Source organism: Gorilla gorilla, chromosome 9, assembly GCF_029281585.2.
Source record: "Gorilla gorilla gorilla isolate KB3781 chromosome 9, NHGRI_mGorGor1-v2.1_pri, whole genome shotgun sequence".
NCBI lineage: Eukaryota > Metazoa > Chordata > Mammalia > Primates > Hominidae > Gorilla > Gorilla gorilla.
The window spans coordinates 133,191,613-133,219,335 of NC_073233.2; the positions used below are offsets into that span (position 1 = coordinate 133,191,613).

Here is a 27,723-nt window from a genome sequence, read left to right on the forward strand (position 1 = left end):
GTTCTGGCAGCCACGCGTGAGGATGGAGGACTGGTCAGGCACTCGGGGAGGGAGCGCTATCTCACCTCTCTGGCTGAGGGGGTGTTTGCTTAGCGTCCCGTCGCAGATTAGCCCACTTGAGTCTAGAAGTGCCACATCACGGTGGGAGGCGGGCTGGTGTGTTTGCGCTAGGTCACTCAGGGAGCTTGAGGCATTGTGGGATGGCAGGAGATGCCTCCCAGAAACCGATTTTAATGCCCGCTCCACCTTTGCCCTGCTCCCCAAGCAGCCCTCCCACCCTTCCTCCCTCCCTCTCCTTTCTCTACCCCACAGGCTTTGTCTGTGCAGTCCTCTCTCTAAGACCCCACAGGCTTTGTCTGTGCTGGGAGGGGCTCGGAACTAGCTGGGGGAGGGAGGTGATCTTGTCCTTTCTTTCCACTGGTTCTGGGCACCTCATCACCTCTCTCTTTTCTTTCTCTAACTTTCTCTGCCTCTCCTTACTTCTCTGTTTCCCTCTGCCATGCGTTCCTTCCTGCTCCCCGACTCACGTACCCTCCTTTTCCTCTCTGTGTCCCTCTTTCTATTTCTATGATCCGTTTCCTAGTGCTCCTTTTGTTCAGTCATCGGCGCCCCTCGCCCTCCCCGAGGTTGTGCCGGGAGTAATGCTGGTTAAATGCTGCTGTCTGCACGGGGCAGTCTCTATAGTGTGTGCTGAATTGCTGCAGGGAGGGCCAAGAGCACAGCACAGAGGGCCAGAGCCAGTGGTGTGGTGCTTCTAGACTCAGTTGGGTGCCAGCCCTAGCTCTAGCATGCCCTGGTTGTGTGACTGGGGACCAATTCCTATTTTTCCTTGGGCCTCAGTTTCCTCAGAAATGCAGTGGGGAGGACATTGCCCTACCCTTCAAGGACATGCCTCGGTTCATAAAGGAGACCTCCTCTCTCTAGAGCCAAGCTCCCCCACCCCACCCCCATCCTGCCAGGGCAGGCTCAGCCGCTCCCTTCCCGTCCGTAGCAGTGGGGGAGGCCGCATGAGGAGGAGCGGGGTGGGAGCAAATGGAGGGGATCTGCTGGCGGGCCTAGTTTAGGCAAACAGCAGGGACTGCTGGCGACGGCTCCAGCCCCCACTCCCGCGGTAACAGCTGCAGTCCAGCTGCTGGCATCCCTGCTGGGGGAGCGTGCTAAACCTCTCCGGGGTCAGCACTGTGGTATGTCGGTTTCCATAGCAACCAGCCAACGGGCCACTTTCTCAGAACAATTCCCCTACTCAGCCGGGTTCTGGACTTAGCTCAGCCCAAGGGCATGTGGCTGAGGAGCAGCGCGGGAGGGGGAGAGCTGCCGAGGGCCAGACTGGGCCCCACAGAACGTGGCTATCTCAGTCCGGTCTTCTCACGGAGGGCGTGGAGCCGAGGATGAGCCATGCAGACTCTTCCGGCGCTGGCTCTCCCTGGCCTCTCTCTGTGCCACGCTGCCCCCACCACCCGTCCACAGACTGCCCAGCTCGGCCCGGTTGGAAGAAGTGTCAGGTCTTTGTCTGAATCTGGAGAACAGCTGCCTTGGCTGGGTTCAGAGCTGGGAGGACAAAGTCCTGGAATGGCGTGTAAGGGGATGCGGGGAGGGGGCTTTTCCTGGCTTCCTTCTCTGCACCCTTCCATCCAGCTTTTGCAGGACCATGGGAATCCCAGTGACCTCAGGGGATGGGGGGCTAATCAGTCCTCCCCCACATTTAGAGGGTGGGAGAGGATCACCTTTCTCAAGCCCCTATAGGAGTTAACTCTGAATCTGAGCAAGTTGGTGCCATTCCTGACACTGTTAGGAAAAGGGAACCCTTAGAGGTGAAGATCCATTATGGGAGCTACAAGGGACCTCCACCCATTTTCTGGATAAGGAACCGGGACCCAGTGGAAAATGGATTGTCTGGGGGCCAGGATGGGTAGAGGCAGAGGGCAGCTGCTTCCCAACCCCTCTCCTCTCCTGGGCTGAGCTCACCGTATGTCCCCAGGAAACTGGATGATGCTAGAGCTCCTTCCCCAGATCTCTTGGAATGCAGTTCAGGCTATGGTGGGCCTGGGGTCCTGGGGAGTTTGTCACTGGAAGAGATTTCATTTTCAGAAAGGAGCCACTTGCAAATTGGGAAACTGAGGTCAGGGATAGTGTCTCTTTAGGCCTAATAACTGCAGGATTGGACGTTAGGGCTGGGACTTGGCTTCCTGAGAGGTCACCTGGGTGGTCCCTGCTAAGACCTGGGAGGCATAGAGAGTTCTTGGGTGGGGTGGCGGGGCCGGGGGGCTGCCCAGCTGTCTTGATCTTCTACTGTGAGAAATTATTCCTCACTTTCAAGGGGCCTAGTTCTCCCTTCCCCACCCCCCATTCCTTTTACCCCCATCCCCTGAAAAGGAGGAGACAGATGTCCTTTCTTCCACACATCACAGCTGCAGCCAGACACAATTTCTCTGAGCCCTGGGAACAGGTGTGGAGTAGTTCTAGGCCCCTAGGGATGTGGGGGACTCGAGAAGGCGGCCGATTTTAGAAGCTGCATGGGTTCCCATCCTCCCCTGGCCCCATCTGTGAAATGGGAGGACTGCTCTAGGTAAGCACTTCCCAGAGTGGGCTCTGGGGGCGTAAAGAAAGTTCCAAAGCTAAGCCAGCTTGGGAAAGCCTGTGTGAACACCTTGTCTTAAAACAGTTAACAGGGCTTATGGCCGGGCACGGTGGCTCAAGCCTGTAATCCCAGCACTCTGGGAGGCGAAGGCGGGCAGATCACGAGGTCAGAAGATCGAGACCATCCTGGCTAACACGGTGAAACCCCATCTCTACTAAAAATACAAAAATTAGCCAGGCGTGATGGTGGGCGCCTGTAGTCCCAGCTACTCGGGAGGCTGAGGCAGGAGATTGCCGTGAACCCAGGAAGTGGAGCTTGCAGTGGGCCGAGATCGCACCATTGCACTCCACCCTGAGCAACAGAGCGAGACTCTGTCTCAAAAAAAAAAAAAAGTTACAGGGCTCATTCCAAGTTTAAAGACTTTAACTTAGGGCTTCCTAAACATGTATGACCAAGGCAAGCTGATTTCCGATTCTATGAACAAACCTCCCTGGCAAACACTGGCCTCTGCAAGAGGTTCCAAGGCCCTTCTCTCTCCGAGGTTCCTCTTCAGCACCCAGGATGCTCACGCCAATTCCTGCCACACACCTGACCCGCTCCTCCTTCAGTGGACGCATCCCTGACACTGTTCTCTGCCCCATGGCCTCCGCTGCCACCTCACCCTGCTGGCTGCTCAGTTGTGCTTGGGTTTTCTCCATTCCAGACCTTCAGAGAGCCCGAACAGAGGCAGGGGCAGTGCGGGGCTGTCACCCGGGTTTCTGAGGGGCCTAAGCCCCTCAGCTCAGCCCCCACCCCAATGGTCCCCAGAGGGTTGTGGGTCATCTGTGGCTTTTCTGCTTCACAGGGTTGGGTAAGGGCTCTAGAGCAAGGAGAGAAGAAAATTCTGGCCACCAAGGATCTCATCAGGAGGATCCTGAAGGGGGGAGCTTAAAGAGGAATAGGCGTTCCTCTCCTCACCGTCTAAACTCTTAGAGTACTCACACCTCACATTCCGCAACCCTCAAACTTCCCAAAGGCCCTGAGTGTGCATTACGCCCGCCCATCAGGAGACAGCTGTGGTGTGGTGGAAAGCGTGTCAGCCATGGAGGAAACCTGGGCCCCCAGCTCCATAACTGGCCAGGTCTCTGCCCCGAGGCCGGTCACTTCACCCCTATGCACACTTATCAAATTTCTCAAAGAAAGGAATAGTTCCTTTCTCACTGGGTTCTCATCAGAGTTGAATGATATGATAAATGTGACAACGGCTGGCATGGAAGAGTAGCTCAGAAAGCACGAGCAGAGAGGAATTCACCACCCCCTCCCCCGTCAGTGGTAAGATTTCTCTGATTTTAGGAGAGAGAAAACTGAGGCTCAGACAAGTTAAGTCACTTGCCCAAGGTCACACAGCCAGTCACCCCCAGTCCTTTGCCTTCCGGCTTTGCTTCATTTCCAAGAAGATGCCTCTGAGATGGGAGATGTTACATTGACTTTTGGGGGCATTTAGCAAGTGTGATGTCCTTGATTCTTGAACCCTTCATCCTCCCCACTAGTAAAATGCCTGCGAGACAGAGGCTGGAAGACAGCCCTGCTTTTTTGAAGGGGTGGGATTATGGATGTGTGGAGGCAGGAAGGGGGTATTAATTGTTGTGAAAATAACTTTTTAAAAATAAAAGTAGGCTTCTGCACTAAGACAATCTCATTTCAGTTTGCAAAGAGCTCCTCCCAGTAAGAAGGGAGAACGTTTTCTCCTTACCTCCTCGTTCCTGGCCACGCAGACCCTCGATAGGCCCTGCCACCATGTCCCTCTCACTCTGCGTGTGCAGCCGCAGGATGCTGAGCTGCTGTCCTTGAGCCCTTTCCTTACAGCAGCAAAACCAATCCACATGCAAGGTCTGGAGGTCAGGACAGGACTCACGGCTTCCTCCCTACTTCCCACCCAGGTTCTAAAGTCATTTTACTTAGCACAAGGAAATGAGGAAAGAACAGGGGGAAATGAGGAGAAAGAACAAGCATGCCTGGCATGTGCTCCACGTTGTGCTAGGGCCTTAGGAATGTGCCTTCGGCAAGCACTGTATCTCCCTTTTGATTTTTCTGTGGAAAAATCTCCCTTTTGATTTCTCTGAGACAGAGGCTGTTTAGAGGCCATGAGAGGGAGGGGTTTTGTCCTTGCTATGATTGTCTGTTTCCGTCACCAGCCAAAGCATGGACCCTGATCGGTATCTCCATTTGGCTAACTCACCTTCTCTTCTGCTATGTCCTTTCCTCCCTCCATCATTTGAAAATTTCACAACCTGTGAGATTGGGAAGCATAGGTAGATGTTTGGTCAAGCTGGAACGACAGTTCTACCAAACTCCTCCCGCTGTGCTCATGTGTGTGTTCCCGTACTCATGTGGATCTAAGTCCTGTCCCGGGATAGTGCTCGTATCTGGAGTGAATGGAAGGGTCAGGAAGGATGTGCTTGTCCTGAAGGCTTGTAGAGAGAGCAGCTATCATGGCAGCTGCTCCTCCTGAGCTCATTCAGGTGTTCCCTCTGCCTGGCTGGGCCATCTCTTTCCTTGCCCTTTCAGTAAGAGGCTGTGGAATTATGTGAGGGAGAGGAAGAAGCTACTGCTTAGAGGGATTCTGCTCTCCAGGCCTTAAGCTGGGGTGCTTTCTAGCTCCGCTCTTCTCATTTAAAGGGACGGCCTGACTCCAGCAGGTATCTGGAAGTAAAAACAACAAACAACCCCAAACATCTCCCAGCGCCAGACTGATAGCTCAGATTTCTACCACAGGTGAGATTTCCTGCTCATCTTTCTGATGGAGGAAGCCTGTGTGTGTGTGTTTGCACGTGTGTGTGTGCATGTGTGTGTGTGTTTTCTCTGCTGATTTACAGGCACTTTTGGGGTTGATAGATCTGTGAGGAAGAGTAAGAATGGAGTCAGGGAATTGTCTTCCATCAGAGGCCTGATGAGAATAAGGCGCTCATCGACACTATTTAGGAAGGTGTTTTGTGCAGGAATTTGTGGCAAGTGATGGGAGGATGGTAGGGTATGAGAAGAAGGGGGAAAATGCCACAGTATCTGACAACTTAAAACTCAGGGAGTCACAGAAATGTTGGGGCTTTGAGAAAACTTTGCCAACAACTCTCCTCTGAGGGTCTCTGGCCTGAGGTCACTGAGAATCTCAGGGAAAACAGGAGCAAGGACACAGCGGGCCCTCATGGGAGCAGATGCAGTCCTTTGGCCCACCTGCCCCTCCCTGCTCTCATCTCGGAAAACGTTGGCCCCCAACGCAGACAGGTCACTTGGAAACCAGGGAGTGGGGTTAAAAGCATCTCTCAACCCAATGTTCCCTTCCCCTTTCACATGCAGTATTTTGGGAACCGCGTGCTGTAGAAGCTGCATTGTAACAGTGAAAACATTTTAATTAAATGGGGAGACCTTAGGTCTGTCACATGACCTGGGTGCTCTCCTGTATAAAATGAAGGCTGATAACAGCTCCTTGACCACTTCACAGGACTCTGGGGTCAAACGTGGCATGGGAAAGTGCTTTGTAAGGGAATTCAGATGTATAAGCTGTTCTTAGTAGGAGAGCAGTTTGCTCACCTGCTTAATGCTGGGGTTGGGGCAGGGCTGAAGCTGGGAGCTGGTGTTGGTGACTTCGGGAAGTTAGTTCTCCCTTGCTTCCAAGTCAATCAATGCTGGCTTTCAGTGATATTATTGAAAGCATATAACGCTGGTCTGGTTGGCCTTAGAATAAAAGCTTCTGAAGGGCAGGGGGGCCTGGGGCTGTGTGTGACAGAAGTCTCTTGTTTCAAGAAGACATCAGTTCCGTGGTGGTATTCTGCCCGTCCCTGTGAGATCTGGGCTCGGACAAGCACTTTAAACCCACAAGTTGGCTGCACCATCTCTGAGAATTCCGTGACCCTCTCTGGGGTGGGGGCTGAGGAGGCCAGGAAATGGCTTTGGTCCCATGAGTCATTCTGGCTCCAGCAGCCCGACAGCAATGGCTTCTTACAGGGGAGTTGGGGGAGATGCCCATGGCGGGAGGATGCCGTGGGGGTGGGGTGGAGGGCAGGGGGGCTGCTGTTCTCATGCCCCTTTTTACCTAGATGCTGCCAAAGGTGGTCCCTGGAACAGTGACCACAAAGCGTCTCATGGGAGGAAGAAGGATGAAAGAGATGGGAATTCTTGTAAATTTTTAATCTGAAAAATAAAGAAAGTGTGAATTAGAATTAATGCAGATATTAAATATTTAAACTTTCTGTACTCACTTTCATTTTTAACATATTCCTTCCTCAAAAACCTCGATAACGCTTGTCAGATTTGTTCTCAAGATGTCCCCCTCTCTCCACCACCCCCTAGGCCCAGCCCCAAAGTGAGACCGCAGGTATTCATCATCCTGATGGAAATGCTCATTTTTTTTCTCCTACAGGAACCGTCTGATCTCTCTCTTTATATTTATGCTTTCTCTCTATGGCAGTGTAAATAATTAATGCTGTTACAAACACATCCTATGCAAAATATATATTAGAAAAAATAACTCTTTAATTTGGCATGTCATTTAATTCCATTTTGTAATCATAGCACAGGGGCTACAATTAATGCCGGGGCTGGGGAATCCAGCCTGACTGCTGACACTGGCAGAGGCATGACCAAGTCTCCTAGACTGAGGCCCTCTTGGACTCTCAGCTGTTTCTTCTTTGTGTGCTTTTGGTTGATGGATGGAGATGGTACCCACTGTCCAGGGCGAGGCTGAGAGTGAGTCTGGAAATGAAACAGGAAACTCACCTCTATCTTCAATAGAATGGGGCAAGGGTGGTCCAGGTCTCTTCAAGTGCACTTGGTAGCATTCGTCCAAAAGGATGCTGGGACATTTAGATGTAGGACATTTGGTACATCTTCATGGGGTGGGGGGCGGTTGTCCTTGGACTTTTGGGGAGTTCTCACAAGGACTGGCTTGGGGCACAGTAGGAAAGAGTTTCCTGGAAGTTGGGTTTTATGCATGCATTAATTTAACAAATATTTACTGAGTGCTTCATATGTGCCAGGTGTTGTTGTGGGCACTGGAGATACAACAGTGACTAAGGCAAGAAATGAAGATGAAATATCCAGTTTCTGAATATTCCACCATCGCCTCTGCTCATTCCTTTTTCCATTCAGTGGTCTTTCTGGCTATCTTAAGGAATCCATCTATCAGAGCCATTGCCCCCTCAGGTTTTAAGAACTCTTGGCTAGTATTTGAATAACTCAGTGTTCCTGGATTTACCAATTCCTGTGAGTTTAGCACAACCTCGCAGATAAGATTGCAACTACCAGCAGCCCTCTCTCCCCTGGGAGGAATCCTACAAACCGAATGACTGGCATCGGCATTCCTTTCTCCTGGACTCCAGGTGTGGTCTTCCCTCTGCAGGTGGGTGAATGGCTCTTTTGGGAGACTGCAGGTCCTGCCATGACATGGTGTCTTGCACTGCTGATCCTGCCTCTATGTGTCATCTCAAGGGCCCAGACCTGGGGCTGAAGCCTTGGAGGTTTGAATTTCAGCTTTCATGTGGCATTTGTCAGCCTTTCCCCCTATTGAATATCTTCTGTAATTGTCCCATGCCTGGCGCCATTCAGTGTGTGTTCCCAAGCTAAAAAGCCCTCATTCACTTGTGGCTCAGGCTCTCATTAATTCTTTCATGGGGTGGAGAATAATGAGGGGACAGCTAATGCACTCGAAAAAAAATTGATTTTGTAGTTAGCAATTTGCCACTCTTTGTTTGGAAAGCCAATGTGGACTCCTGAGCCTGTAATTCCACTGAGGAGAAAATTTAAACAATTGGCACCCAGGCCCCAGCCCACCTTCCCAGAGAGGCTCTGATGCACTCTGCGTTTCATGTTTCCCAGGATAGGGTGGCGGGAGGAAACTTGGAAATCATCACGAGCACCCTGCTCTTCTCCCCTGACTCAGGCTCCTGGACCAGGGCCTGTATCAGGCATGGCTGATTCAGGAGCTGGAGATCTGTCTGACTTGAAAGGCCTATGGGAGGAGTTTCCAGGCATCTCAGAGGCTCTTGATTGGCTAGGACCAAAGATGCTGAACCTTAGCTGCCTTGGGGGGTGACACAAGAAGTTCTGCAGGACTAACCCCTGTGACTCAACTTCTGTGTCTTTCATGGGGGCTGATGATCCTGTCTGTGGATTTGGAGGGAAGATGTTTGAATGATTTCACAGTTCCCTGCCCCACCATCCCGTCCTCTCTGCTGGGATAGCCATGGGACTGAATTCTACCCAGACTCCAGTATATACTCTGGCCTTCCTTCTTAGGAAGGATTTAAGGAGCTCTGAGTTAGTTTTCAAACTTTGCTACAAGTCCAGCTTGGCCATTTTGCTCTGCTTTTAGAAAATGGGCTTTCATCTTAGTAATACCAAATTTCCATTTGTACACCGTGTCAGTGTGACAAGACACTCATAATCTCTTTCTGGACATCTCCGTTGCTGAATTCTCCCTGAACACAGTGTTCCATGCTCTCCTTTCCTGAATAGACCTCCTCCCATAATTTGCACCGGGGCTTCTTCCCTACCTCCATCCCAAGGCAGAGTGCATATTTGGGTCAGCTCTCAGCCCCACTCCTGTCTTCATTTGTTCATTCAGTATTTGCCATGCTGGCACTGTATCAGAGCACTCTGCTCACTTGGTCTTCAGAGGAGTCTCAGTTCCTGTGTTCCAGAAGACACTGATTTCAGTTCTGTCTAGACCTTCAATGTGTGTCCTGTCATGAAAATAACAGAGTTGAGGGAAGGAGAGCAGCAAATTGATGACTTTGTCAAGAAAAAAAAAAAAAATCCCCCAGGGTCCATAAGGAGCACCTCCTCCTTGGGCCTTGCTCCAGCTCATAGCCCAGATGTTTTTCCTGGCTCTGCTCAGCCCACGGTACCCAGAAATGATGTGACTCCATTTGGAGCCATTGATGAGCCAGGCATACTGATGGGGAAGCCGCCTTTGCCCACCCCCGTGACAGATGCATCATCGAGTCCCTTGGCTCTGTTAATAAAACCTGCCCTTGCTTTCCTAATGCCCTGTGCCTGCAGTGGCAGGGCCATAGACCTCTCAACACTACAGTGACAAATCACAGAACACTATAAGCCCAGAGCCACTCGATGCCTTTTATTAAACCTGACAAATATCCAATAACCCTGGCCTCATGCCTACTCTCCTACATCATTTGATACAAATTGCATGGAGGCTTGGAGGGAAGTGTTTCAAATGGGAACTAGAGCTGGTGATGACAGTGCTCCTGGCTGCGAAGGGTCGTGGGGGTGTGAGGAAAGCTCTCCAGGTGTTTTTCCATAAGTCTGTCTCAGCATGACTGATCCTGGATCCTTAGGTAATTGATTCACTGGTGGAATGTCTGGCTCTCGATGAATCATGATAAATGGCATCTGTGAAGCTCTTTACCAATTGCTAAGCACAGGCACACATATTATCTCATTTAATGCTCACATCAACCCTGAGATGAATGCTCTTGTCCCAGTTTTACAATTGAGAGGACAGAGATGCAGAAGGTTTGACTTGTTAAGGTCACATGATTAATATGGGACAACTGGGGCCCAAGCTCAGATCTTGATTTTGTATCCCGTGTTCCTTTGACTTTCCGTTTCCTTCCGTGCCCTCTCTCCCCTTCTCCCTCTGTAACATGGAGGATTTGGGCCTTGTTCTACCCAGGACCTGGAGTAAGGATTAAAGGGATGTTCTTTACGCTTTGATCGTGTCGAGTAAAGAGGGCACAGGGACAGCTCTCCCACTTCCTCCAGGAGGAACAGCCTCCTTCTTTGTGGGGTTTCCCCTTCTTTATTTTTCCCACGGACTCCCAGTGCCTTCAGCACAGGTCCTGGTGTGAACAGGAGAGGAGCAGCAATGAATCAGTGCTTTTTTGAAGCTGTTTTCCAGAAGTGAGAGAATTGACTTCTCCGCCTGCCTCACCACACCTTGTTTCAGGCAGTGACAGAAGCAGCACTGAGCACTGACTGTCGGGTCTGGCCGAAGCGCAGGGAGAATGGCCTGCAAGGGGAGGCAGCCAAAGCCCCTACTGTCACTGCCCATCACTCAAGAGCTTAAGCAGCCAGCTTCCTGCACCAGTCTTGGGTTGAAGAAAACTTGCAGTCTGCCTGCCTAAAAGCCTGCCCAGTCCAGGGTGAGAGGCCGCTTGTCAGGCCCGGAGAGACTGGCTGTGCTGGTCAGGAAGGCAGCCTGTGAATGAGCACACTCCCCAGGCAGGCTCAGAGTTCAGGGATGGGTGTTTACCTTTGCAGCCCACTGTGCTTCTCGCCACTTGAAATTCTCCTAAGAACCCAGAGGAGCAGCTGAAAATATCCCAGGTTATATGAAAATGAATGAAGGCTCAGCAAACAGAGCCCAGCTTCTGAGCAAACAGCTGAAAAGGCAGGCGGCAAAACAAGAAAAGGGGAGAATGCAAAAGGAGGATGGGCAGATGGGAGAAGGAGGGAAGGTGGACCGAGGGGCAGGAGGAGGCGGGTCAGAGCGAGGGCTCTGGCTTGTCTTCTGTCCTGGAGATGCCTCTGTCACCCACCTCCCTATGGGGTGAGGAAAGCAGTGCCAAGAAAAAGGTTCTCAACTTTGGGCTGGATGGAGAGATTTTTGGGGAAAATGCCTTGTGGTTTTGTGAGTTCTGTGGTATTTTTCTACAGTGAAGGGAAGTTGGAAGTGAGGGTAGGTCTGGGAACTTTGCCTTCCTAGGAGTTAGGAGGCCTGGGTTCCAGACCCAGCAGTCATGGTGTGACCTTGGGCAACACCCCATGTTTGTGAGTACAGTTTCCTTATTGGCAAAATGAGAAAGTTTGACTAGACCACGTCAGGAGGATCCTTTGAGCTCTAACATTCTATAGTTTTTGTTTTGTTTTGTTTTGTGTTTTGCTTTTACCGTAACTGACAAAGACTTGGATACATATTTGACCACTGTTGAGCTGTGCTAACCGCCTTTGGAAGCTTATCTTCCGAGACACATGGACACGGATGGTCATGTGAGCAGGAACCAGCAGAATCAGGATCTTCTTGGATATTGTGAGTGAGGCCAGGCTGGGGCCAAAGACATAGCTTCCTGCCAACAGTGGTGAAGGTAGAATCACACTGGCTCTGGAACCACAGGTTAGAGTTGGAGGACCTCATATTTATTACTTAGTGTGTATTCTGTGTCTAAAGCTGTGCTAAGTACTTTGCATTTATTCTCTCATTTACTTTTATACCAATGCTTTGAGCTAAGGCTTATTATTATCGTACTCTTATGCCTCAGAGCAATAGAGTAACTTGCCCATGGTCACATAACCTAGATGTCACCCAGACCAGAATGATGCAGGGGGTCCACACTCCTAACCACTGCACCACACATACTTTCAGAACCTTATGGTCTCAGGGAAAGACATGATGAGCCTGAAGGGTAAGGGATATCGAGCTCCACATCCCAGCTCCCTGAGGGGTTGTGTTCCCTCCACAGAGCACAGAACGGAGTCCCTATATATGAATCCTTTGCCTCTGCGGTGCCAGCCCTGTGCAGAGGTGCCCTGCCAGCTCATATCAGACAGCAACTCATGAAACCGTGGCCTTTTGTTTGTTTTGTTTTTCACCTTTTATAGACTAGAGAGCAAACTGTGCAGCAGCCATAGTGCCAAGAAGGCAGGCAAGGATGCGTGAACAAGGAACACACAGGGATGGAACATGTCGGCTGCAGCTAGAAGGACTTGACCTGAGGCTGGGGGCTGGAGCAGGCCCAGGCCAGGATGCTGGGCCATGGCCTTTGTCTACTCTCTTAGATGCTAAGCTTCCTCGTAAAATATTCTAGGACCTTGGAAGGCTGAATGACCACCTGTGAGGAATGTTGGAATAAATGGGAACTCTTGCTGTAGGTGGAAAGTCAGATCAGGGGCAGTAGGATAACACCCAACTCCAAGTTGCTGCACATCCATGTGCATCTATTATGTGCTGATTATGAGCCTGGTGTGGCAGCAGGCCCAGTCCCGGGGTGCAGAGATAACTAAGACAGCACATCTAGCCATAAATTGCTTCCTTCAGGAAGGCAGTCAACAAATGCTAGATGCCTACTGTGTGCAAGGCTTTATTGTAGGTTCAGAGAATAGTGCTGAACAAGACAAGCGTCCCTGCCATCAAGGATTTCATATTCTAAGTAGGGAGGAGTAGAGTGAATAAACAAGGAAGCAACCACGGAAATAAGAAAATGTTAGGTCCTGACGAATGCTGGGAAGAAGGTAAAGCAGGCTCTGGTGGGAAAGTGTCTGGGCTGGGTGTTGGGGAGAGCTCTCTAAGGATGGGATATTTGTACTGAACCTGATGGTCGAGAAAGTGACAGCCATGGGTAGATGGGAGAGCCTCTCAAGCAGAAGGAAAAGCAAAAGCCAAGTCTCTGGGGTGGACCTGAGCCAGTGTGCGTGGGGAATGAGTAGACAAGAGGGAGGATGAAGAGAAAGGAGGTCAGGGAGGCAGAGAGTGTCTTAGGAGGCCACACAAAGGCATTTGGGTCTTACCTGTCTTGGATAAGCCATGAGGACTACAACGGGGAGAGTGAGGAGAGCTGAGTGTGCTTTAGAAAGACCACTCTGGCTGCTGAGGGAGTAAAGGGGGCTGGTGGAGGCTTTGTTGGCTTAGTCTTGGCCATGGCAGTGGAGATGGAGCAGAGTTGTGGGAGTCAGGTTGTTGAGGACTTCTTGATGGATTGAATGTAGTTGAGGAAAGGAAGGAACCAAGACTGATTTCTAGATTTTTGGCACCTGAATGGAGAGTTTTACTTAGATAGAGGAGACTTGGCAGAAGGGGGTGTAGGATCTGAGGGGAGAAATTAAGAGATCTGTTTTGAATATGCCAAGCTCAGGATGCCTTTGAGACACTGAAGTAGAGGTGTTGAGTAGACAGTTGAATACAGATGTCTGGGTGTCTGAAAAGAGGTTCAGTTGGAGATGGGGATGTGAGAGACCTGCGTGTGTAAGAAGGTCCTTAAAGCAATGGGGAAAGATCACATAGGGAGAGAGAAAGGATGCAGAAAGGGAGAGTGAAGGGGATGCTCCAGTATTTTTAGGAAATGCCAACAGAGGAGGCTGAGAAGGAGTGCTTACGAAATATGGGAAAAACCAGAGGAGTGAAGTATCAGGGCCTGGAGGAGAAAGTTTTTTGAGATCAGCAATTGACCTGCTGTGCCAAATGCTGCTGGGAAGTCAAAATGAGGACAAAGAATTGACCATTTACTTTGGCAAGATATGGTCCTTAGTAATCTTGGTAATTAGTCATCAGTGGAGCAGTGGGTAATAAAGCCTGATTGGGGCGGGTTGAGGAGAGAATGGAAGATGGGAAAGGAGAGACAGTGAGTACAGATGACTCCTTTGAATAGATTTACTGTGAAGAGGAACTCCTAAAGAGGTGGAAAATGGAGGAGGGACTTGGGTCAAGGGAGAGTTTATTTAAAGGAGGATGATATGGAGGTATGTTTATATGCCAGTGGAAGTGATCCAGTTAAAGAGGAAGAAAAGTCCTTGAAATGGCACGGGAGAATGGGTTCAGAGCCCAGTGAAGGTATTGACCTTGGATGGGAGCCAGGACTCTTTTTCTATGGTAATTGCAGGATGGCATGGCCTGAGTATTTTAGTTCTGAGACAGACACAATAAAGGGCTTGTTGATGGGAAGACGGGGTAGTTCTCATCTTATAGAAATATGTTTTCTGTATGAAATATACTGCAAGGTCATCAACTGAGAGTGGGGTGGGGAGGGAGTGTTGGAGACCTGGGGAGAGAAGGAAGTATGAGGTTTCCCCAGAGACTGGGAAATTGAATTTTCTAGGGAAACGTGGTAGTTTTTTCTGACAGTGTTGAGTGAGATCTGTGGTCATGTTTGAAGTGAGTCTAGTCAGCAAATTTGTATCATTTTTCTCCAGTAAGGTTCAGCTGCTCTGGTACAGGCCCTGAATAAGTGGGTAGGATACCAGGGCAGGAGTTCCGCTAGACTGAGACAATGCAAGGAGAGCTGCAAGAAGCCCAGGTGATCAGCATGGCAGTAGCTGAAGTATTGGATAGTGGAATCAGAGCTGGGCAAAGAGGGAAGTGAACACATGCAGGGAGTGATGGAAACGGATCATGAAAAAATGTTTTTAATGAAGTAGGATTGGAGAATTGCTAGAGTAAGTAGGGGTGTCAGAGTAAGCTAGGGTGGCAATGGTCAGAAAGTGGGAAGTTGGCAATGTACATTTCGTGGGTGATTCAGTTAGTGGTGTGCCAAAATCTAGGAAACGGCCACGTGAGTGGAGCAAAAGCTCATGGGATGCCAATCACAGTGGGAAGAAAAAACAATAATAATAAAGGCTCATTGAAGCTAGGAAGGACAGCCAGCTAGAGGCCAGAGTATCAGACAGGTCATCTTCATGGATTTTGGAGTCTCCAATGATGCTGGCAGAAATAATAATGGAGAAGGGGTCAGCAACCCGAATGCTAAAGTCATCCATGAATGAGGGGGAGTGTCCAGGAGGTTGGTAGACTGACAGCATTTCATACGTAGGAGGGGGCATGAGGTCTGACGACAGGTGCTTCAAGTAAGTGAGCTTGGGTTTTTGAAAGAAGAAAGAGAGATGGTTTAGAAGCTGCAGTGGGGTGCTCGCTTCAGCAGTAAACAGACCAAAATGGGTGTGACACAGAGAAGGTTAGCTTGGCCCTGCACAAGGATGACACACAAATTCATGAAGCATTCCATATTTTGTATAAAAATACAATTAGATAGAAGGAATAAGTTCTAGTGTTCAATAGTACAGTAGGGAAATTATAGTTAACAATAAATTATTGTATATTTCAAAATAGCTAGAAGAGAAGAATTATAGCGTTCCCAACAGAAAGGAAAGATAAATGTTTGAGGTGATGGATATCCCAATTTTACACTGATTTGATCATTTCACATTGTGTATAGATATCAAAATCTTACATGTACCCCCCCAAATATACAGCTATTATGTATCAATGCAATTTTTTTTAAAAGAAACTAGCTGGGTGTAGTTGCTCATGCCTATAATCGCAACACTTTGGGAGGCTGAGGCGGGAGGATTGCTTGAGCTCAGAAATTTGAGACCAGCCTGGGCAACATGGCAAAACCCCATTTCTACAAAAATACAAAAAAAATTAGCCAGGTGTGGTGGCCCATGCCTATAGTCTCAGCTACTCAGGAGGCTGAGGTGGGAGGATCACTTGAGTCTAGGAGGTGGAGGCTGCAGTGAGCTGTGATTGCACCACTGCATGCCCACTTGGGCGACAGAGTGAGACCCTGTCTAAAAAAAAAAAAAAAAACTGTAGTGGGAAGCAGGGAAGACACACCCATCTCCCACTTCTGAAGTATATGAGACATAAGACAAAGCTGTCCCCAACAGAAAGGGCTTCTGAGGAAACAGGTCCTCGTGGGGGAAGTCTGGGTTTCCCCTAAAGCAAGAAAGTGAAAGAGCCAGTCAGAGAGACCAGGATCCCCAGAGGGCATGGCCAAAGGCAGTGGGAGCAGCCTGGCGCTGAGTGTCTACCCAGCAGTGTATCAGCTAGGACCCTCAGACTCCCGATGATGGCTCAGGCGAATGGGAAGTCTGATGAGTGTGGTCCTGGAGGGCACAGCAGTCTGGGACTGAGGGCCTTGGGATGGCCGGGTCTTGGCTTGCGACGGAGATGCGGTGCCTTCAGTTGAAGACCGAGGGAGGGGGCCGACTTGCTGGATTAGTACAATTGATGAGTGAATATCGGGGTGGTGGACACAGCCCATCCCGGAGGTGTTTGGTTGTTTGCATCCAGTAATGGCAGGTGAGAATCATATCACAGGGAATGTCAAAGTAAAAAAGGCATTTAGATATCCCTCGCCAGGTCTTATTTTTCAGATGAAGAAACTGAGGCCCAGAGAGGTCACATAACTTGTCCAAGGTCATCAGGTCAATGAGTGGGATTAGAATTTATTCAGAACAGAGGCAGGCATAGAGTTTGTGGATGCTGCCAGCCTAAGGCTGGGTGGAGGCGCAGGAGGCTGGCGGATGTCCGTTTTCCCAGCCTGGCTGAGCCGGGAGACCACTATGGTCAGGCTGTACCTATTCTTTCCTCGTGGTCACCATGTTTGCCCCCAACAGGGGCATGTGTCTGGCTTGGCGGGACTATTGGAAACCAGAGAGCTTAGATTCCGTCCCTGTCATCCCTGCGGCACCTTGGTCAAGTGCCCTGGCTCGTCTGGTTTTCACATCTCCTCTGTGCTTGTGGGCATGCCTGTGTGGCAACATGTGGGTGCCATGGCCTGTGAACTGCAGTGAGCAAGGTTGTGCCTGGACCTCTCAGAACTGGGCCGTGGTATCTCCTGGAGGGGGCTTCTGTCTGACCGAATGATTGAATCATTTACCAAGTATCTACCCTGCACTCAGCCCTGCTTCCATGAAGCTCAAAACCTAGCGGGGAACATCAGACTGGATCTGGAGACTCACAAGCCGATAAAGGAGACCCGAGAAGTATTTTAATTCACTGGCCTCACATGTCAGATGAGGAAAATGAGGCTATGGCAGCACCAGAGTGAGAGCTTTACCCCGGCTGTGAACTCCTGGTCTGAAGCTATGGCTGGTATGCCTCACCTTGCCATTCAACTTGCAGTGTCTGCCCCGTGGCCCCAGCATCTGAGGGGCATCTGGTGGGCCCTGCCAGGCTTCTTCCTATAGAGCACCTCAGAAGCGGAACGCAGGGGAGTCCTGGCTCCAACTCCTAGGCCAACAGCCAGGTACCCAGTCTATGGTGGTATCTGGGGGCCCCTTTTGCCACCCAGAATAGGATGCCAGTGAACGTGGCCCCAGTGAGCTGGCTCCTGCCTTTCAGCCCTTCTCTCCTTTCAGCCTGTGCAAGTGTTAAATACAGCATCAAATTAAGCAAAATTAAATACATTTCCATGCAGCATTTTTCTCTTGACTAAATCAAACAATGCGGTTGCCATAGCAACAGCCTCTTCTGAAAAGGTCACCTGCAAGAAACTGTGTTTTAGGTACAACTCAAGGAGATTATGGGGGATTAACTCATTTTATACATATATATTAAATATATATATTTTTTCCTTTAAAGGAACTGTTATGAAGAAATAATATCCAACTGAGCTGGAAGATACCCACAGAAAAAATTTTAAGTCCCCGATAAAGGATTTTTTTTCCTTTTTTTTTTTTTTTAACCAGCATGCAGTGGGGTGATATCTGAAATGGCGACTCTGTTTTTACTTGGCTTTAATTAAACCTCAGTCGGGGCTGAGAAATGTGGTGAAGCGAGATAATTGCACTATTCCCAGTACAGTTTTTAAACTCCGGCTTTGATATGCACCTCGTGACAGCCTGAACCTGCACCCAGACTCCTGGGGCTTCTTGAAGCTCAGCTTATAACCACCCCTCTCAACCTGTGTGCATCTGGGGAACAGTGTTGGGGACCTTGAATGGGAAGTGTAGGCTGGGGGAGATGGGAGCCCTGGTCATCTGCCCAGGGGCAAGGAGAGGCTGCACCTTCCCTAAAAAGTTCATGTCTGGCACTCAGGGGTTCTCCACTGGACTTGAGAATCCAAACTGTCAGGGAAGGATGAACACAGCCAGTCTACTCAGAAAGAGAATGGGGAGGTCTTCTCTAGCTTTTCCTGTGAGAGGAACTGGAATATCTCCAGGAAACCCTTACTGGGTTTGAGTGAAAGCAGGCAGCCTGGCGTGGGTTCCTTTGTGAGTGTCACAAGCAGGGTGAGGTGCAATGCATGTTACCGTTCAGTGCTCTCCATCAAGAACCAGTGTGGAGTTCCCCCAAGAAAGAGGCTGTAGTTTCCTACATTCACAGGGCCCTACACAGTTTGTCCAGCTTACCCAGCAATGGCACAGGCGTGGCAGGGCTCTGGCTGTCACGGTGCCAGGGTGATGGACATCTGTGGCTGTGGTGTATAAGGAGTATGTCTGTCCGCTTCCCATTCACCCCCTAGTTCTGCCTGCTTTCTGGGAGGCCAAGAGTCTGAGGGTGTCCAGGTGGAGGTTTCAGATATATGGGGAAACAAGAAACTGGTGACCTGAGTGACCGTCCTGGCTTCCTGGGCACCAGATGAACAGCTTCTCTGGAACCAAAGGTGGATCACACTCCAAAGACAATCCAGAATTTGCTGGGCAGGGCTGACAGCTCTCGTGTCAGGGTTTCATGAGGCTCAGCTTTGTCTGGAGCTCAGGCCGCTTGCTAGGGCCATGCCTCCCCTCTGGGCCTGCAAGAGCTGGTGGCCAGCACCAGCTCAGAGCCACCTCAGGAGGAAAGAGATTGGACTCCTGGAACGTATATGTGTGATATGGCCGTGTGTAGAGAAGGCCCAGCTAACACAAATACTCTTAGAAATGTTCCCTCAATGCCTTCCTGGTGGCTGACCTGCCATCATGTGGAATGTCTTTCCCTTTCTGTCCTCAGATCCCCAGACTCCAGGCTCTTCTCTTAATTTATCCCAGTGCTAGACAAGGTGGGCTTGTGTGGTGCAGCAAAGAGGGAGGAACTTGCATGATAGGCAGGCCTGGATTTGAATTTTGGCTGCCACTTACCCGTTGATTGCCTCACTTTCCTTATTTATCAAATGGGGATAATAATAGCTACTGTCTTAAATAAGAGGTCCTCACAGGGTTCTTCTGAAGATTGAATGAAATGACCTGAGAGAATGTAGCCGGATAACACAGGTGCTCAGTGGATGTTTGCTGAATACTGTATTTCAGGAACATGACTTTTGTACAAAACAAACCATGTGTTTCCTTTCCTGTAAAATCCTGCTTGCCAGCCGGGGGACAACCACAGAGCTTAAAGAAGGAACAGCAATTTCTAGCTCTAATCCCCTAATACAATTACTGGAGGTTTTCTTGAACTCTTAAGAAAAGCAAATCTACCGTTATCCAGGGAAGAATTTTATTTTTAGATCAACTCAGCCCTCTGAACTCACATGAACCCTTAAAAGAAGATCCCCAAGTGCCTGGAAAGACCTAGGAAAAGACCATCGTTCCAAGTGGAGAGGGCTGACATTCAAGTTACTCAAATCCGGCTTATTTCCCTTTTAGGACAAGGTGCAGCTGCTGCTGCCATGCCAGTGCTGTTGTGGTGTCTGTCACTGAGCAGGGCTTTAGCCATGCCGCTTTTCTTCTCTGGGGTGCCACTGCTCAGCTTGTCAGATAAGATATCCCAAGTACCTTCAGAAGACGCTTGGCAAAGAAAAGCTGTCCGTCAGCTCCAAGCCAGGGAGTGTTAGTGCATAAGCTTTGGAGTCAAACAAAATTGGGTTTGAAACTGACCTCTGCCCATTTCTAGCTGCATGGCCTTGGGCTGGTTACTTCCTACTAAGAATCTTAGTTCCTGGCTGTAAAATGTGAAGATTCTGTTTATCTCAGTGTCACTGACAGGTTTAAATGAGATAATACTCATAAAGGGTTCACCACCAGGACTGGCACGTCCCAGTCTCTCAATCTGTGGTGTCATGATTATATCGAGACCAGTGGGTGATCTGAGTCACCTGGAGGGCTTGTTAAAGCACAGATTGCTGGGCCCTCCCTCTGGGGTTTCTGATTCAATAGGTCTGAAACGGAGCCTTGGAATTTCCATTTCGAACACGTTCCCAGGTGATGATGCTGGTACAGGGACCACACGTTGAAAAGCACTGGTCTCCGTCGTCCAATGAGGGAAATATTTGACCAAGGTCCATGACATTTGAGCTTTATAGGTATCCAGCTTTGTTTACCAAAGCTTCCAAGTGGGTGTAGAGGACCAAATTTAGACTAATGCTGTCCGGTAAAACGTTTTGCAATGATGGAATTGTTCTATGTCTGTGCTGGCCAATTTGGTAGTCACTATTCACATGTAGCAATTGAACACTTAAAATGTGTACAGCTGAAGGAATGAATTTTACATTTAAATTTCACATAGCCAGCCGGGCATGCTGGCCCATGCCTGTAATCCCAGCACTTTGGGGTGCTGAGGCAGGTGGATCACTTGAGGTCAGGAGTTCGAGACCAGCCAGGGCAACATGGCAAAACCCCATCTCTACTAAAAATACAAAAATTAGCCAGGTGTGGTGGCATATGCCTATAATCCCAGCTACTCGGGAGGCTGAGGCAGGAGAATCGCTTGAGCTTGAGAGGCTGAGGTTGCCATGAACTGAAATCACACCACTGTACTCCAGCCTGGGCAACAGAAGGAGACTCCATCTCAAAAAATATATAAATAAAAAATAAAATAAAATAAATTCCATATAGCCACATGCAGCTAATGCCTACCACCAGATAGCACAGACAAGATTCTCACAGATAGGGCTTAGTGAAGGCATAACTATTAACCAGGGAAATGAATGGGTAAGTGGCTGACACCTCAAGAATGGAGATTGGGGTCAAGACAAACATTGCAGCCACCTGCCCCTTCAGTGTGTTCCCTCTACCTGAGACCTTCTCTGGAGAATTTAGGAACCAAGTTGAAGCTTCCTCCTCCTCTCCTGTACTTCAATATCTAGGTATACTGCTCTCTGGAAGACGCAGAAACAATTGAAATATATGACGCATAGGGTTTGAACATCCAAGTGGAATAAACAGTGATAGACCTCTTAGGGACAGTGGCAGGGTAGAGATGTGCCAGGGCCACGGCCTGTGTGTTTTCAGGATACAATAAAGTAAAGATGTTTGGCAGGAAGTAGAAATCAGAGAGCAGCGTGATTTGTTCTGGGTTGGAAGATGGAAGAACAGAAGTGTCAGTTAAAAAGAAAACTTTTGACCCAAGACAAGACTAGGGACAATTTGAAAGAGGGGAACTCATTCCTCCTGGTGGTGGGGAGTGGGGAAGAAGGGAATCATGTTTGTGTCCAGGATAGAAAGGTGCTTGCTAATTCAAGGCATTTCTGAAGGTGGGAAATCAGTCAAGTATTATAATACTATTCAACAGTCACCCTGACAGTGTTTGCTCTAAAATGTCTCATCTCACACCGGGCCTACTTCGCTTGGGAAAGTGATATAACATGGCAGTTAAGATCATTGGTTCTGAGAGTCACTAAGATGTGGCTCAAAATTAGCTGTGCCACTCACAAGCTGTAGGACCTCAGGCAAATGATGTAACCTCTCTAGCCTTGGTCTCTCCATCTGTAGATGGAAATAGTAACTGAACACACCTAAAGGGTTGTTTTGAGAATTAATGAGATAGTGGATCTCAAGTGCTTCATGTAATGCCTGCCACATGGCAAGAGCTTTGTAGCAGCCATCCTCTCTTATTACGGTGCATACACCACTGACTTCCCTCCTAGTCTCTGCAGCAAGTACCCCCATGGGCTGTCCCATTAGGGCAGTAGGAGGGCTCTGCCTCTGGGAGCCCTTCCCTGAGAGTATGAGAGTGTCTTATCCTGGACCCTTTGCCAAGGTAGAGGTGACCTCTCAGCCCGCTGCTCCTCAAAAGTGCGCCTTTACTCCACAACAACAACCAGGATAGATTGTGGTGCGTGTTAGCGCCAAGACACAAGAAATAGCATCGCCAGAGAACCAACTTAAGCCTGGCCTGATTTAGTACAGAGAAAATGACAGCTGCTGTGCTCGGCTGGCTTCCACCCAGCAGAAGGCTATTTTTTGCAAATAAAATGGTAAGTTGCTAATCAGAAAGATAAATTAAGAAGCATTAAGATAATGATGGTCTAATCACCGTCCACACAGAGAATTGCTAGAGTGAATATCCAGGCTACCGAGTGCTTGAGCGCATTTGGTGATTATTTGTATTATGAAGGGAATGATGAATTCCAGGCCTGGAATCAATTTAGCTTAGGAAACCCACAAGACCAGCCTCCTCAGAGAAAGGACACTAGGGACTTCTGGAGGTCATTGGGCCCCCCTGCTGTCCTCCACCCCCAGCTCTGAGCAGCCTTTCCCAAACCATTCTTGATTTCTGGCTGTTTCCCTACTGAGGTTCCCTGGCTTCTATGGGGGCACCTCTTGGTCCACCTTGTTGGATACCTAATAAGCTTCTGCTTGCTTGGGGACTGATTGAGTGGGAGGCTGTGTTCTACCTTGAGAGCAGCAGAAAGAGCCCCATCTGGGAGCAAGTTGCCACATAGCAGAGAAGGGGATCCAGGCTTCCCTGGCCCTTTCTGTGGGCCACTGGGCAGAAATGCTGTCCCATAGCATTGTGGCACCTAAAGCAATCAAGCCATGGAGACTTGCTCTTCTTATCCTTTAGCTGAGAACTCAAGGCTAGGGGGGTGATTTGTCCAATATCACAGAGACAGAGCCTGAACCAGGACTCAGGCTGGTGCTCCTACACACAGTCTGCTGCTTTGAAAAGGGCTCTGGTGCTAAACTGAGAAGGAACGTTGGGAAAACACACCCCAGATTCCCAGTTCTCTGCTGAAGCTTCATTGAGAATAAGGATATTGAAGGGTATTAGACATGAAATAGAATAAACAGAGAAGGCACAGTTCATAGAGTCTTGACAGTTAGGTTAAAGAGTGTAGATCCGATCTAATATCGGGCTATACATCATTTAACTTCTCTTAAGCTTCAGGGTAGCCTCAGCTGTATCTTCATCTGTAAAATGGGGATAATAAATGGCCTAACCTCTAGATTTGCTATGAGGCTTAACTGAAAGCTGCATTTAAAATGCTGAGCTTCCTATCATTCCTATTACTGTGAGTAAATTCAGTAACAACAGTAGTAGAGGTGACTGCAGCTAGAGTCTAGGCAGTGGTGTGCTGGAGCCAGCTGGTGCCAGCTTGCAAGAGCTGATTGTTAAATTTTCAGAAATTTTGCAAGCCAATGGTTAAACACAGCCATTATTAACATTAAATTACACAAATTTGCATTAAATAAATTCTATTAAAAACACAGGTAATAAATACTCCAAGCTCACGGCTTCCTAAGCACTTCACTACCATCCATGCCCTTGAGGCTCTTTCCATCACCTCTGTAGGGAGGAAATCCTGGGTGATGGTGTGCTGCTTTGCATCTCTTCCCCCTTCACATTCAGCAACTTCACATTGGCAGCTTGAAACTGGCCATGGTGGGAATATTATTCCAGAAAGCCAGCTGTTAAATATTTACCAGCATACTACTGGTCCTGGTGTGTAGGGCATAAGTGAGAGACGGGGCAGTGTGAGGCTGCATGAAGGACCGTAAGAAAGGCCCCAGCTCAGGGTGGAACACAGAGTGCACACTCCGTTCATGACGGAGGTACTTGTGGATGCACGGGAAGAAAGGAATGGGAAAAAAACAGATCTGGGGCCAGGGCATGGAGGCTCACAGGTAGCCTAAAAACAGCACAGTCGTAACTAAAGGAAATAAGAGGGCTTCACAAATTTGAATTCCTGAAAACTTGCATGTCAACAAAGGTTTAATAACTCAAATCATACCCTAAAGGTATTAGGAAGCTCTCACTGAAAAATCCCATGGTAAATAATATTGTAGAGAAAAGAATCCTTTTGGAACATAAACACTACTTCTCCGACAAAGTGAATTTGGGGTAAAAATGGATTTTTGCCCAATTTCTTCAAAGTAAGTTTTGCTAGCCTACGTAAGCCTATTGTGCCTGATGTGGGCACAGTGCAACCTCTGTCCACCCCCTTGGCCCTATGCCACCCCTTCGCCACCCACTGAGGTTGCAGGGAGAAGGGGTGCTGAGCCCTCCTCCCCACTGCCAGGCCTGGTGTCGCCTGCCAGGCCCTCCTGGCCCCCAGCTGTGTAGCCTGCTGGGCTGGGCGGAGCAATGGCCAAAGCTGTGATTTGCAGCCTGTTCTTCCTCCCTTGCCCCAAAGTTCATTGTGAATCTGGGCTTGGGTTCTGTCTGGGAGGGACATCTGCAGCCGTGGACCTTGGCCTCTTCTTGTTTCAGGGCCTGGCATTGCCGTTTGGCCAGAGTCTCCCAGGCCTGACTTGGTCAGAATGTGCAGGGAAGAACAGCGTATGTTGTGAGTGCGCAGGCAGCGTATGGCCTTAGGTTCTTCTTGGCCTTCTCAAGAGGGAAAGCGTTGCTGATCCTTTCACCCAGGAAAACATGTGCTGCACGTGGGATCCTGCAGCTCATTTGATCCTCCAGCTTCTGAGGTCTCTGATGCCTGTGAATTTGCCGCCTGAGGAGGCCCTCTTTGTCTCTGACCTTTCTCAGGCATTTGCTGTTGACAGTCTGATGACATTAATCCTCATTGGGTACATATTTTATTATCCCCATTTTGTAGATGAGGCAACTGAGGCACAAAGAGGTTCCTCAGCTTGCTTAGGGTTGTGTAGCTGGTAAGTGGTAGAACTGAGGCTCAGCTCTATAGCTGTCTGACCCCAGAGCCCGGGCTGAACCACAACACCGTGCTGTTTAGAAGGTAGCCATCGGAAAGAAAAATAGCAACCCTTTGGGGAGGATTCAGGTGAACCCCAGCTCCACTAGCCTGACTTAGCAAGTCTGGGAAACTCACAGCAAAGACCAAGCCCCTTCACAGAGCCACAGTGGCTGCAACCTGGGGAAAGGGCGTGCTAGCAGCCAAATGCTCTAAGGCCCTTATGGAAACAGAGCCTGACTCCTCTGTCCCATGTGGCGGGGAGGAAGGGGTGTCTAGGGCCTCACCATTTCCTCTTCCGTCTTTAGCTGGGGCAGTCACTCCCTCCCAGCTCCTTCCAAAGCTTAGGCTACAGGCAGACCCTGGAGCAACACGTGGTGTTGGGCTAGTTCCCGGCTGAGTGGGTGGGGGAGGAAAGGGGCTGGAAATGCCTGAAGACTCAGTCTTCTGGGGAACAAATGAATCTTCTTCCTCCCAGGTCTCCTCGGCAGCTGCTGAGCTACAGAATTTATGGAAGCCCTTCACGCTTTGTGACAGACTGCTAATGAAAGAGAGGCCAGGCTTCTGCGTCTGCCTTCTTTGGTTTCTAATTTGTCCAGGGATTCTATCCCCAAGTGGGGGAAGCGACTTGGAAGCCAGGGGGGCCACACAGAGCCCTGCAGCCTGTCAGCAGGGCTTGGCTTGAAAGGCCCCTGCTGAGGGCCACCCAGGGGGCAGAGGGTTGCTCCCAGCTCCAAGTACCTGCCAGGGATGTGAAACATGCTCTGGGATTAATGGGAACCAGATGGGCAGGACAGCCCCTCCACCTGGCCTCCACCGGAGAAATGCTCAGATTTCTGGCATTGTGCTGAAGCTTTTCTTAGGAGTTCTCTGAGACTGTTTTTTCGCTCCAGGCCACATGCCTGGGAACAGAAGCCGGGAGTCCTGGACCTTTCTGTCCAAATGAGAAGATGAGGAAATTAGGAGGGGCCTTAGAGCTTGCACCGTGTGAGGGTTCTCAACCCAGGCTGCACATGAGAATCAGTGGGGAGCTTTTGAAAACTACCTGGGCCTGAGCCTACCCGAGATCACTACATAAAAATCACTTGGGAAGGGGTCCAGGCGTTTTCTTTTAAAAGCCTCCCAGATGTTCGGATGTGCTGCCCAGGTTGAGAACCACTGAACTCTTCTCCATCACAAACACTTCCTGATTGAGGCCGTGGTGAGCCCGAGGTCACACAGTCAGAACTGAAGACCCTGTCTCCAGCTCCCAGCGACAGCTTGTTCTCCCACACGTTCTTTCGAGTCCTCATGGCCCATCGGCCCTGCAAAGTGCCAAGTAAAGATCATAGTCACCCTTTTATGTCTGCCTTTCCAATTTTCCTGGCCAATTTGAGGCCTTCCCCTCCTTGGAACCGGCAGAGGCACGTCTCCTGTAGGAAGCACTGCTGACCACCGCAGCGACTCTGGCTTCTCACGTTGTGCACCATCCCCAGCCTTGCTACTCCAAGTGTGGCCTGAGGACCAGTGGGACCCGCATCATCGGAAAGATTGTGAGAAATGCCTTAGCATGTCTCCACTCAACCCAGACCCCCTGAATCTGAGTCTGCATTTTAGTGAGATCCGCAGGTGCTTTGTACATATTTCTTAGATGGAGAAGCACTGATATTTGTTGTGAAACACACACGCACTCTATCAGATTCATTTGTGTAGATTCTGTCTCCATGGTAAAATTACCTTCTTCTTGAGAAAGGGGACCATGTCTTATGTGTCTAGCACATAACATATAACAACATAGCACAGTGCAAAGCACATAGCAGGTGCCTTTTACCATTTCATTGGCCTGAGACAGTCTCTCCTAGGTGCTGCGGTGTAGAGATCTCCAGAGGATGGGCAGTGGCAGGAAATCCTCAGCCTTCAAGCGGAACCCATAGCAGACCGGGGCCCTGCTGACCAGGGGAAATCTCTTAGCTCCCAGGTGGGAGACTCCACAGTGGAATGAGACCCAAAATGGGGAGAAGGAGATGAGCCTCCCCTCATGACTGACTCCATGCCACATGCTATAGTAGGATACTGCTCTCTTCCCACCTCCACCAGTGATCCGGGCAGACAATGCAACATTGTCCTTCAGTTTTCTCCAAAATGGGAATGACAGTGTCTACTCCACACATCTTCTGAGGTCACTTTGAATTTTGGGCATCTAGAAGGTATTCAGTAAACGCTTTGAATGAGGATCAAGTGAGAAAATGGATGCACTTTGCTACCTCTAGCCTCATTTATATATCAGGTCATGTTCTTATTTTTCCCTTTCCAGTTTTTTGGGTGAGCAAACAGAGACTTCATTCTCATCCCTGAGCTTTCAGGCTCTGGGCCAGATTTGACCAAACAATTGCCCCTGGAGTTGCAGCTGGAGTCTCCATGGAGGAAGAGATCACTCCTAAAAACAAACAAACAAAAAACCAAATGTTACCCAGGCCAGAGCAGGGGTATAGCCCAGCCAGGACCTGATGGAAAAGGAGATAAAGGTGGGACAGAAGACTAGAGCCTTAAATCACTGTTCTAAAAAAAAATTGCTGCTCACCACTGGCGTGTCACTCGGTGCTCATTAGCTGTGTAAGCACCTTCACCGGAGGCCCTTGCAGCCTGGAGGTTTCATCCATTGCCCAATAACTGTTAATCAGCCCACAGCAGCAGCACCAGCCCTTGAGGGCTGGGTCTTTCCTGGCAACCACAGTCTGTTTCTATTTCATCTAAAAAAAATAAAATGGATAGGATGTTGTATTCACTCCCACCCCCAGCATGAAAGAGTGGAGGATCAGAGCTCCTTCCCAGCCCCAGCCCCACCTCCTGATGAAAAATTAACCAGCTGCGCTGAGTGAATGAATCCCTAAA

General features: G+C 49.4%; 1 protein-coding gene, 1 long non-coding RNA gene and 1 other non-coding gene across 10 annotated transcripts in view; all 3 read left to right on the plus strand.

Annotated features, from left to right (window-relative positions):
* PKNOX2 (PBX/knotted 1 homeobox 2) overlaps positions 1–27,723 on the plus strand; it is a 267,659-nt gene that overhangs the window by 96,995 nt on the left and 142,941 nt on the right. The window lies entirely within an intron of this gene.
* Positions 716–7,855, plus strand: LOC134756481 (uncharacterized). 2 transcript variants are annotated; one of them, XR_010129217.1, is made up of 3 exons: positions 716–1,576; positions 5,237–5,332; positions 6,362–7,855. It is a non-coding gene; the product is annotated as an uncharacterized lncRNA (long non-coding RNA). The 2 variants fall into 2 exon arrangements; XR_010129218.1 differs by having other exon boundaries at positions 716–1,502.
* Positions 15,190–15,291, plus strand: LOC115936339 (U6 spliceosomal RNA). Its single transcript, XR_004071836.3, has one exon. It is a non-coding gene; the product is annotated as a U6 spliceosomal RNA (small nuclear RNA).